Source organism: Aedes aegypti, chromosome 3 (assembly GCF_002204515.2).
Source record: "Aedes aegypti strain LVP_AGWG chromosome 3, AaegL5.0 Primary Assembly, whole genome shotgun sequence".
In the NCBI taxonomy this organism is placed as follows: domain Eukaryota; kingdom Metazoa; phylum Arthropoda; class Insecta; order Diptera; family Culicidae; genus Aedes; species Aedes aegypti.
Genome location: NC_035109.1, coordinates 43694826 through 43706227, shown reverse-complemented (window position 1 = coordinate 43706227; position 11402 = coordinate 43694826).

Sequence of the window (11402 nt, the reverse complement as noted above, 5' to 3'; positions counted from 1 at the left end):
AAAAGTTTCATGAAAATCTGAGACCTTTCGGCTCAAACCCGTACGGAAAAAAAAATCCCCAAGTGTCACTTGAGAGTTCTTAGGCTTAAAATGATCTTGATGAAGGCAAACTGATCTTCTTGAGGAACGTGATAAGATTCGTTCATATACCGTGCGTTCGGGTTTTGTATTGCGATTTAAGTGAAATATTTGACATCAAATACCCAAGAAATTTCAGTTTATTATAACTCAATTTTAATGCCTTTGAAGAAGTTTATGAAACTGGGAGTTGTAATGAACCTTCAGTTCGAAACGAATCGGAATTGAATACCATGATATTCCGGGGAATTTCGTTTCCATTGAATGTTAAGTAATCATTCAAATTACTATGAGTTTTTTTTTCTGGGAATATTAATAATTCCATTAAAGTCGAACTTTTTTCCCCATCTTACTCTACGGGGCGCAAATGGGGCTGCTAGGTGCAATTTTTGTACCGAGCAAACGACTTGTCTTTGCTTGAAAGTGCTTTGGTTTTATTGTTTTGTTTCATTTTGGGGCTGCAGAGAGATACCTAAGACGACGATGACGACGACGGGGGCACATATTCATTCCTCGGGTACAAGTCTTGCTTTCGATGTCTTTTGTTTTTGTGCCATTTGCCGGAACCAATTTCCACCCCCTCGGAATGCCACCCCCTCCTGTTGAAAGTCAGTGGATGGATGGGTGGTCTCCGTCGCTTTTGGTCTTTTCGAACACGAGGAGCAGCGGTTTGGATGTGGTGATAAAATTGGATTTAATTACTTGGCTTTACGACGAAATGACCCCTCTCTGTCCAGTCGTTGCAAACCGGGCAATGTCCTCACTTTCAAGTGTAAGCAAACAGAGTCACCGCTTTCAACGGCAAGTCAAGTGCCGATGAGTGAACGGTTCGTCTTCTTTCCTTACGTTTTGTTTATATTTCTAGAAATGCTAATTTGAATATTTTCATTTTTCCGATTCTGAAGAAACCGGACGACGCACACAGGAGTTGTATGGGTCAATAATGGCCAAAATTCATTTTTCCCCTCAATCATATTGCTCTGCTCTGCTATTGACTATAAAAACAGTTATGCTTGATTGTGATTGATTTTGAACCGCTGCAGGATACCTATCTAGGTATTACTAAGTAGATACAATTACAAAAGCTTGCCATTAGATGAATTCCATCCAGAATGAGTCGAAATTATGAGGTCTTCTTCTTCTTGACATTACGCCCTCGCTGAGACAGAGCCTACTCTCGGCTTCGTGTTTTTACGAGCACTTCCACAGTTATTGACTGAAAGCTTTCATTGCCAAAGTTGCCATTTTCGCATTCGCATATCGTATGGCAGGTACGGTCATACTCTATGCCGAAGGAAGTCAAGGAAAATCCTTTATGAAAAGATCCTGGACCGACCGGAAATCAAGCCCAGATACCTTCAACATGTCTTTGTATGGTAGCTACGGACTCTAGTCACTCGACTAAAGAAAGCCCTGACGTTTAAAATATATAGTGGGAAAAAAAAACAATATATCAACTTTGACATTGAAGCCACGAATTTGTTCTAGTTACTCCTCGGTGTCACAACCGAACCGCGGCAACGATCAAGCGGCCGGGTGAGTGAAGCTTTAGAAATCTATTGTGTTTCTGCCATTTGCGTACGCGCAATGACAAAAGTCTTCGTCCGGCCCGGGGGGGGACCCAAACTCAAGTGACGAAGACGACGCTACCGACTATCTTTGTTACGCTTGCCAGTTTGATGGCTCTTTTGCCCGAGTGGTGGCTTTTCTTGTGCGTTGAAGATAAATTCCGCAGATAAGGCCACCACCGAGCTACCAGAAGCGATGGACGACGATTGCCGTCGCGGTGTTCTCTATAGATATTCAAATGAGAACTGGATGATCGTTTTCGGACGTCGCCGGGAATCTTCCCATCACCGCTGGACAGGAAGTGGGACGGGTTAATGTCGCCGTAAAACAGAATATCAAAACTTCTCGGTTCTTAATCTGGGGCTCCGGTTGATGGGCCTGGGAAAACTCCCTCGAATTCGGAGTGGACGGTGTAACCGTCTTTCAAGTATAAACTTGGAAAATTGGAAATCGTTGTAAGTACAACGTGTTCGCGGACGGCAATCGTATATACACTTACGGTTCGATGTCAACTTTCTGCTCTGATTGCGGCGACGACGTTAGCGACGAAGACTGCACATATTCAGCGATTCAAGTGACTCAAGTGCGCTGTGCATATCATACCGATATGTACGTACGTATGGACACTGCGGCAAGCTCAATGGCGTAGTCAGGTTTTCTTTGGCGGATCGGGGATCTATTCATTCTACAAATTTTATGCAACAACTTCCATTTCTTACTACCTTCGCATCCTACATACAGTCAACCCTCCCTTACTCGGTACTCTTTACTTGATGAAAAGCGCGGTCCCTTCAACCTCGATAGCAACATTGATTCCTCTATAAGTCAAGAACTCCCTAACTCAATGTTTCCTAACTAGTTTCAGTTTCCTATGCAAGTTTACCTTGCCTAATCGATAATTTCATTAAAAATTACAAATACCCACCAAATGGTAATCAGTTGCTTAAAATCGATTGTTTCGATTAAGGCTTAAAACATAATTGGGGGTGAAGAATTTTTTTTTTTATATTGGAAACTATATTAAAATTTTACCATTTATCACGTTAAAATTGCTATGTCGAACGTATTTTATCACTAATATTCAAATTTTCCTTAGCTGAGTGGTTAGAGTCCGCGGCTACAAAGCAAAGCCATGCTAAAGGTGTCTGGGTTCGGTTCCCGGTCGGTCCAGGATCTTTTCGTAATGGAAATTTCCTTGACTTCCCTGGGCATATAGAGTATCATCGTACCTGCCACACGATATATGAATGTGAAAATGGCAACTTTGGCAAAGAAAGCTCTCAGTTAATAACTGTGGAAGTGCTCTTAGGACAATACGCTAAGGAGCCGGTTCTGTCCCAGTGAGGACGTTAATGCCAAGAAGAAGAAGAATGTGCGAGTTATAGTCCAAGGTTTATCTCAAAAATGAAAACATTTTGATTTTTCAGTTACAGAAAAATACACAAAATTCCAAAGGGGATGGGGTAGAGGCGGGTTGGGTATTAGAGGGTTATAATAGAAAAGTTCAAAAATATAATAATATGTGTACTCTATCTGGATACCTCCCTAGCTCAATGATCCCCTCATATCAGGTTGACTGTATTTGGAACAGAGATGTATACGTTATACGATATTAGAGTTTGAATGTATTTGCTCGCCTTACTAGTGATTTATAGTATTCTATTTTTTTTTTCTTTTACAAAAGTGAATTGTAGTTTAATTAGTGGTTTTCCTTAAAATCAGCTTCAACCTAAAGTTGTTACTGATTGTGGTTGTAACATTGGTGTATACAAGAAATTCGGGTTTTACGCCAGTTAGAGCAAGACGCGGAAAAAAGCGCAGTAGGACTTGCCGCGAACGGTCGCGTTCGAAACTGCTCGTCACGTTTTTTCGTGTTCTGCAAAACTTATTCTTACGATTCCGCTTCTGATTAGGCTAGTACTACGCCACCGATTAGTTTTTTTTAATTTGAAATATGTGGTTATTCCATAAATTATTTTACATTAAGAATGTGAACTCATATTTTTGCAACAATGGATAAGTGATTAGTAACGATAGCAGAATTTTTCGTTGTTGATGTTGATGGTTTGTAAAAAGCTTGAAGAAAAGTGCAGTGCTGCAATTTGCAAAATGCTCCGAAGCTCTTTTCATTGAATTTAAAACTTGGCGTTGAGATTATGGGATGGCTCTAATGCAGCGTATCACTACACTGGTCCCACAGTTATGAATCATTTAGGGCTCAGCTTAAATTTAAAACAAATATAGTGAGCAAAATCTATCTATATAAATAAAAATGGAATGGTGTTTGTATGTCACGAAACGGCTTACGAACGGGTCAACGGATTTTAATGATTCTTCCTCAGTTTTGTTCGTCAAGGGTTCCGACGTGTTCGTGTGAAATAAAAATCCCAGGATATTCACTGGGAAAGTTGAAAAAACGAGCGCGAACGAAACTGTCATTTTATGTGAGACGATCAAAAGCGTTTTTCAACAGCCTACTTGATGGCAAGACGAAGTTTGCCTGGACCATTAGTAAACAATATTCTTTGATGAAATCAATGTTAAACGGTAAAATGGGGTATACACCTGCAGTGCATGCACCACAATGTTGTGATTAAATTTGTTGAAAACATTTGAAATTTTCACTTATTTGCACATTGTCTTAAACCACAATTTATGAATCGGCAAAATAGTTGTCCACAAACATGAATAAATGTGAAAATTGTTATATGTGTGTGTTATATGAAAATTTGTGAATTTGAAGTTTCTATTGTTAGTAAATTTGTACGTGCAACAAAAGTGATCATAAAAAAAATGACAAACAATTGGTATTTATATCAATAAGAGAGGATGCAAACCAGTTCTTTTCTTTTCCACTCGTTGCTTTTAGTCCTTCTGCAAAAGCAATACCCCGTTTTTATAGCGAAATTATGGAAAACCTATCAGGTGTAACTAAAAACACTCTTTACATATTTTACGTCTACAGTCGGGTCTCCTATTAAACGCATTCCTATAACGTGCACTCCTATTACGCTCTCTCCTATAAGACACACCAGGACGTTATAGGAGACCCAGGGCATATGGGATTTCATCACTTTGGGGGTGTCGTTGAATATCTCGTATGCCAAAAGAGATAGTACAGTACTGTCTTCGGCGAAGTTTCAGTACTAAGTACGATCTACCTTTAGGAGTTGAGGATCATCCTTTTAGTTGAGAACTTGGCCGGTAGGGGCGCTTTTTCTGATTTGCACTATATGAACCATGAGGGATAAGAATGCAAAATTTTGTAACATATGATATCTCTGAATCCTGATGTTTTGGAAGGTTGGTGTCTTCGGAAGAGTTGTTCAGTAGCTCAAGGGCTGACATGTGGTGGCCATTCTAATACGGAATTACGCCACCAGGCGGGGCTAGTGAGCCAAGAATTTTTGTTTTGCGCATAGCTCAGTTGCCTGACCACTTGGAAAGATGGCGTCTTCGGCTAAGTTGCTCTGTATCACAAGGGCTAACATTATTTGAGCCGAAAGTTTCGAAATTTTGCCAATAGGCACCGCTAGTGAGCAAAGAATTTTTGTTTCGTGGATAGCTCAGTAGCCTGACCACCTAGAAAGATGGCGTCTTCGACAAAGTTGATAAGTATCACAAGGGCTAACATTATTTCAGCCGAAAGTTTCAAAATTTTGCTACTAGGCGGCGCTAGTGAGCAAGTAATTTTTGTTTTGTGCATAGCTCAGTAGCCTGACCACTTAGAAAGATGGCGTCTTCGGCAAAGTTGCTCTGTATCACAAGGTCTAACATTATTTCAGCCGAAAGTTTCGAAATTTTGCCACTAGGCGGCGCTAGTGAGCAACGAATTTTTGTTTTTCGCATAGCTCAGTTGCCTGACCACTTAGAAAGATGGCGTCTTCGACGAAGTTGATCAGTATCACAAGGGCTAACATTATTTGAGCCGAAAGTCTCAAAATTTTGCTACTAGGCGGCGCTAGTGAGCAAGTAATTTTTGTTTTGTGCATAGCTCAGTAGCCTGACCACTTAGAAAGATGGCGTCTTCGGCAAAGTTGGTCAGTATCACAAGGGCTAACATTATTTGAGCCGAAAGTTTCGAAAGTTTGCCACTAGGCGGCGCTAGTGAGCCAAGAATTTTTGTTTTGCGCATAGCTCAGTAGCCTGACCACTTAGAACGATGGTGTCTTCGGCTAAGTTGCTCTGTATCACAAGGGCTAACATTATTTGAGCCAAAAGTTTCGAAATTTTGCCACTAGGCACCGCTAGTGAGCAAAGAATTTTTGTTTCGTGGATAGCTCAGTAGCCTGACCACTTAGAAAGATGGCGTCTTCGGCAAAGTTGCTCTGTATCACAAGGTCTAACATTATTTCAGCCGAAAGTTTCGAAATTTTGCCACTAGGCGGCGCTAGTGAGCAAAGAATTTTTGTTTTTCGCATAGCTCAGTTGCCTGACCACTTAGAAAGATGGCGTCTTCGGCAAAGTTGGTCAGTATCACAAGGGCTAACATTATTTGAGCCGAAAGTTTCGAAATTTTGCCATTAGACGCCGCTAGTGAGCAAAGAATTTTTGTTTTGAGCATAGCTCAGTTGCCTGACCACTTGGAAAGATGGCGTCTTCGGCTAAGTTGCTCTGTATCACAAGGGCTAACATTATTTGAGCCAAAAGTTTCGAAATTTTGCTACTAGGCACCGCTAGTGAGCAAAGAATTTTTGTTTCGTGGATAGCTCTGTAGCCTGACCACTTAGAAAGATGGCGTCTTCGGCAAAGTTGTTCGGTATCACAAGGGCTAACATTATTTGAGCCAAAAAATTCGAAATTTTGCCACTAGGCGGCGCTAGTGTGCCAAGAATGTTTGTTTTGCGCATAGCTCAGTAGCCTGACCACTTAGAACGATGGCGTCTTCGGCAAAGTTGCCTTGTATCACAAGGGCTAACACTATTTGAGCCAAAAAATTCGAAATTTTGCCACTAGGCGGCGCTAGTGTGCCAAGAATGTTTGTTTTGCGCATAGCTCAGTAGCCTGACCACTTAGAACGATGGCGTCTTCGGCAAAGTTGCCTTGTATCACAAGGGCTAACACTATTTGAGCCAAAAAATTCGAAATTTTGCCACTAGGCGGCGCTGGTGTGCCAAGAATTTTTGTTTTGCGCATAGCTCAGTAGCCTGACCACTTACAAAGATGACGTCTTCGGCAAAGTTGCTCAGTATCACAAAGGCTAACATTATTTGGGCCGAAAGTTTCGAAATTTTGCCACTAGGCGGCGCTAGTGAGCATGGAATTTTTGTTTTGCGAATAGCTCAGTGGTCTGACCACTTAGAGAGATGGCGTCTTCGGCAAAGTTGCTCAGTATCACAAGGGCTAACATTATTTGACCCAAAAAATTCGAAATTTTGCCACTAGGCGGCGCTAGTGTGCCAAGAATTTTTGTTTTGCGCATAGCTCAGTAGCCTGACAACTTAGAACGATGGCGTCTTCGGCAAAGTTGCTCAGTATCACAAGGGCTAACATTATTTGACCCAAAAAATTCGAAATTTTGCCACTAGGCGGCGCTAGTGTGCCAAGAATTTTTGTTTTGCGCATAGCTCAGTAGCCTGACAACTTAGAAAGATGGCGTCTTCGGCAAAGTTGCTCAGTATCACAAGGGCTAACATTATTTGAGCCGAAAGTTTCGAAATTTTGTCACTAGGCGGCGCTAGTGAGCCAAGAATTTTTGATTTGCGCATAGCTCAGTAGCCTGGCCATCGTTCTAAGTTGTCAGGCTACTGAGCTATGCGCAAAACAAAAATTCTTGGCACACTAGCGCCGCCTAGTGGCAAAATTTCGAATTTTTTGGGTCAAATAATGTTAGCATTTGTGATACCGAACAACTTTGCCGAAGACGCCATCTTTCTAAGTGGTCAGGCTACTGAGCTATACACGAAACAAAAATTCTTTGCTCACTAGCGGCGCCTAGTGGCAAAATTTCGAAACTTTTGGCTCAAATAATGTTAGCCCTTGTGATACTGAGCATCTTTGCCGAAGACGCCATCTTTCTAAGTGGTCGGGCTACTGAGCTATGCGCAATTCAAAAATTCTTGGCTCACTAGCGCCGCGTAGTGGCAAAATTTCGAAACTTTCGGCTCAAATAATGTTAGCCCTTGTGATACAGAGCAACTTTGCCGAAGACGCCATCGTTCTAAGTGGCCAGGCTACTGAGCTATGCGCAAATCAAAAATTCTTGGCTCACTAGCGCCGCCTAGTGACAAAATTTCGAAACTTTCGGCTCAAATAATGTTAGCCCTTGTGATACTGAGCAACTTTGCCGAAGACGCCATCTTTCTAAGTGGTCAGGCAACTGAGCTATCCACGAAACAAAAATTCTTTGCTCACTAGCGCCGCCTAGTGGCAAAATTTCGAAATGTTCGGCTCAAATAATGTTAGCCCTTGTGATACAGAGCAACTTTGCCGAAGACGCCATCGTTCTAAGTGGCCAGGCTACTGAGCTATGCGCAAATCAAAAATTCTTGGCTCACTAGCGCCGCCTAGTGACAAAATTTCGAAACTTTCGGCTCAAATAATGTTAGCCCTTGTGATACTGAGCAACTTTGCCGAAGACGCCATCTTTCTAAGTGGTCAGGCAACTGAGCTATCCGCAAAAAAATATTTGCTCACTAGCGCCGCCAAGTGGCAAAATGTCGAAACTTTCGGCCCAAATAGTGTTAGCCCTTGTGATACAGAGCAACTTTGCCGAAGACGCCATCGTTCTAAGTTGTCAGGCTACTGAGCTATGCGCAAAACAAAAATTCTTGGCACACTAGCGCCGCCTAGTGGCAAAATTTCGAATTTTTTGGGTCAAATAATGTTAGCATTTGTGATACCGAACAACTTTGCCGAAGACGCCATCTTTCTAAGTGGTCAGGCTACTGAGCTATACACGAAACAAAAATTCTTTGCTCACTAGCGCCGCCTAGTGGCAAAATTTCGAAATGTTCGGCTCAAATAATGTTAGCCCTTGTGATACAGAGCAACTTTGCCGAAGACGCCATCTTTCTAAGTGGTCAGGCAACTGAGCAATGCGCAAAACAAAAATTCCATGCCCACTAGCGCCGCCTGGTGGCGTAATTCCGTATTAGAATGGCCACCACATGTCAGCCCTTGAGCTACTGAACAACTCTTCCGAAGACACCAACCTTCCAAAACATCAGGATTCAGAGATATAATATGTTACAAAATTTTGCATTCTTATCCCTCATGGTTCATATAGTGCAAATCAGAAAAAGCGCCCCTACCGGCCAAGTTCTCAACTAAAAGGATGATCCTCAACTCCTAAAGGTAGATCGTACTTAGTACTGAAACTTCGCCGAAGACAGTACTGTACTATCTCTTTTGACATACGAGATATTCAACGACACCCCCAAAGTGATGAAATCCCATAAGCCCTGGGTCTCCTATAACGTAGATTCCTATTACGCCCCCCAACCATGTGTCTAATAGGAGACCTGACTGTATACTGTTTCTTTTTGTTCCTCACAAATTTAGGATTTTTTATTTATCCAAAATATTATTCAACATAATAATCTAAGAAATGTCCACAATTTTTATAGCCATGTAAAACTATAAACCCCCTAAATAACTTTTTTCATAAGAATTTGTTTTTTCTTTCAAACTCATGGAAAAGTATTTGTATGTTCATATTTCTTTTCCATGTTTATGAAAGGTCCCAAACCACTTATGCTCTCCCGTAACAAAATTTTACATTGGAAATTACTTGAAACTAAGAATCATTTTAAAAAAATACTAAGAACTAGTAGTTTGAACGCTGATTCATAATCTGTGATTGGTGTGTATATTTCCCAGTTCCCACTATTTATTTATCAAATATTTTACTCAAAAATCTTAGCCAAATCCGTATAAATGCGCATTTATCTCTCATAGCTATGTTTTTTGAATCTCCGTATAAATACGCATTAATCTCTCATAGCTATGTTTATTGAATCTGTAAAAGTTGTCTAGGGCTTTATCTTTCACAAAAAAATCTTTAAAACAAACTTCAAAACTTCGTTTCTAGCTAAGCGTCAATAGCCACACGGCCTACAAAGTTGTCAAGAAATACAGCCCAAATAGCTACAACAATAATTTAGTAATATTGTTGGTTCATACCTCGATCAAGAGCTTTTTTACTGAGATAAAAAGGTTTGAAATGGCTGAACACTATGTGTTGCTTATCAGTGAAAATGATTCTGTGATGTTTGGTGATAAGTTTGATAATAATTTTGTCTTCCTAAATCAGCTGATTCATAAATTGTGGGTGATTCAACTGAATGGGGTTACTTTATATCCATCACCTAACCACGCCTAGCTGCTTGCTCTTTGTGGTAATATTGAAATTGGACAATGATCTTCACCAGTTGATACCATGTTTGGTGATCCGGTTTTAACTTTAAACGCAACGTGCGATTCTTTTTTCTCGTTGGATTTCTTTTTCGGTTTTGTTTTTTAATTTGAACGTGGCGTACTTTTTTTTCGTTGGATTTATTTTTTATATTTCTTTTTCTTTTATTTTTAGTTTACACGCGTGTGCGAGTTTCGTTTAGATTTTGTATTTTTCGTTTTTTTTTTTTGGAGACCTTACCTTTTTTCTATCAGCAACACGCGAAACATAATTATTCATGCATTAAATAGCAAAAGACTTCCCTTTAGAATAGCCGGAATTCAAGAGAATGAATTGATACACCTAAACTACATATGCCTTGAGTCTATCGCCCTTTCAGGCGAATCCTTACCGTATACCCAACCCTGTCGCTGAGTCGGAGGTACCTCGTTAAGTAAATGCTGCATCGGTTGAAGAACTGAACAGCTTTTCTAAAAACTTCTTAGAAAAACTGTTCGTCATGGTCAATTATTTTTTGCGCATAAAAAAAAATCTTATTTCAATGAACAAATTGTATGTTGGTATCCTCTACTATTCTACTAAAGGTAGAGCTTGAGAAAAATCAATAATATTCCACCATTCTCTGACACTAGGTCACTCTAGTGATTTATCTGTTATGACCAAATTTGCAAATACACCATCCTTCTACTCCCAGCCAAAACGTAAAGTAAAAAGCGTGTTAGAAATTGCTCTAGATTACTGAAGAAACAACATTTGTATGTAAGAGAGCTAAATCGTGAGTTTTCATAGGATTCTTGGTTATCAATTTTACAATTTATGGTCGTTTTATGGAAAAATGTCATACTTTTAAATTCTTATACGCATATTTATCGATCTACTGCAAATGGTAAGCTTTTTTCTCGGAATATTTGGATGGATAATCTCAGAATAATACATTTCGAAAATAACATAAAAAATCAATACGATTTCATTACAGCAATGTTCCAAATTTTGATAATTGTCATTGTGCTTTGAGAGGTCTTCTGAAAATAAAGCATTTGTTTTTCTAACGTGCTTAAAATATAACGTGGGGACTGAATAAGCAAATCTATGAAGGCGTAGGTTATTTTTCAAATTAATACTATATTCGTACTTTTGTCTGGACATACCTTAAACTTAAAAATTCTACTATTATCAGTTCCATTTACGTTTAATATATTTTTTTTTCAAAAAAAAAATCAATTAAAAATGTTTTTATGATCTGGAAAATATTTGCTCCAAAAATGACTTCATATTTTTAAGTAGCCTTCTGAAAAAAACAAATATAAATTATCGAATTTTCCAGCCATTTTCTAATAATCATTGATTTTGATAACGTCCAACAATTGACCGTTGTAAACGTCGTGCCTAATTTGCTTGT